Genomic DNA, 377 nt, shown 5'->3' on the forward strand with positions numbered 1-377 from the left:
TAGTGGGTTGTTGCAACTGCTATCTATACCAGAATCGAAATGAGAGGACATTGCTATGGACTCTGTGATGAAGCTACCGAGATCAAAGAAAGGTCGTGATTTTGCATGAGTGATTATTGATCGTTTGACTAAGTCTATACAATTATTGACTTTCAGAAAGATAGATTTTGTAGTCGAATTGGCCATAATTTATGTCAATAAAATTGTGAGACTACATAAAGTCACAAAATCTATTGTGTCAAATTGAGATAGTAGATTCACATCCAGACTGTATAAAAAAGTTCAAGAAATTCTAGGTACTCAACTGACATTCAGTACAAATTTTAATTTCTAAACAGACGGTCAGTCAAAGAAAACGATCCAAATATTGAAGGATC

Source organism: Phalaenopsis equestris, unplaced genomic scaffold, assembly GCF_001263595.1.
Source record: "Phalaenopsis equestris unplaced genomic scaffold, ASM126359v1 Scaffold000834, whole genome shotgun sequence".
NCBI classification, from domain to species: Eukaryota; Viridiplantae; Streptophyta; class Magnoliopsida; order Asparagales; family Orchidaceae; genus Phalaenopsis; species Phalaenopsis equestris.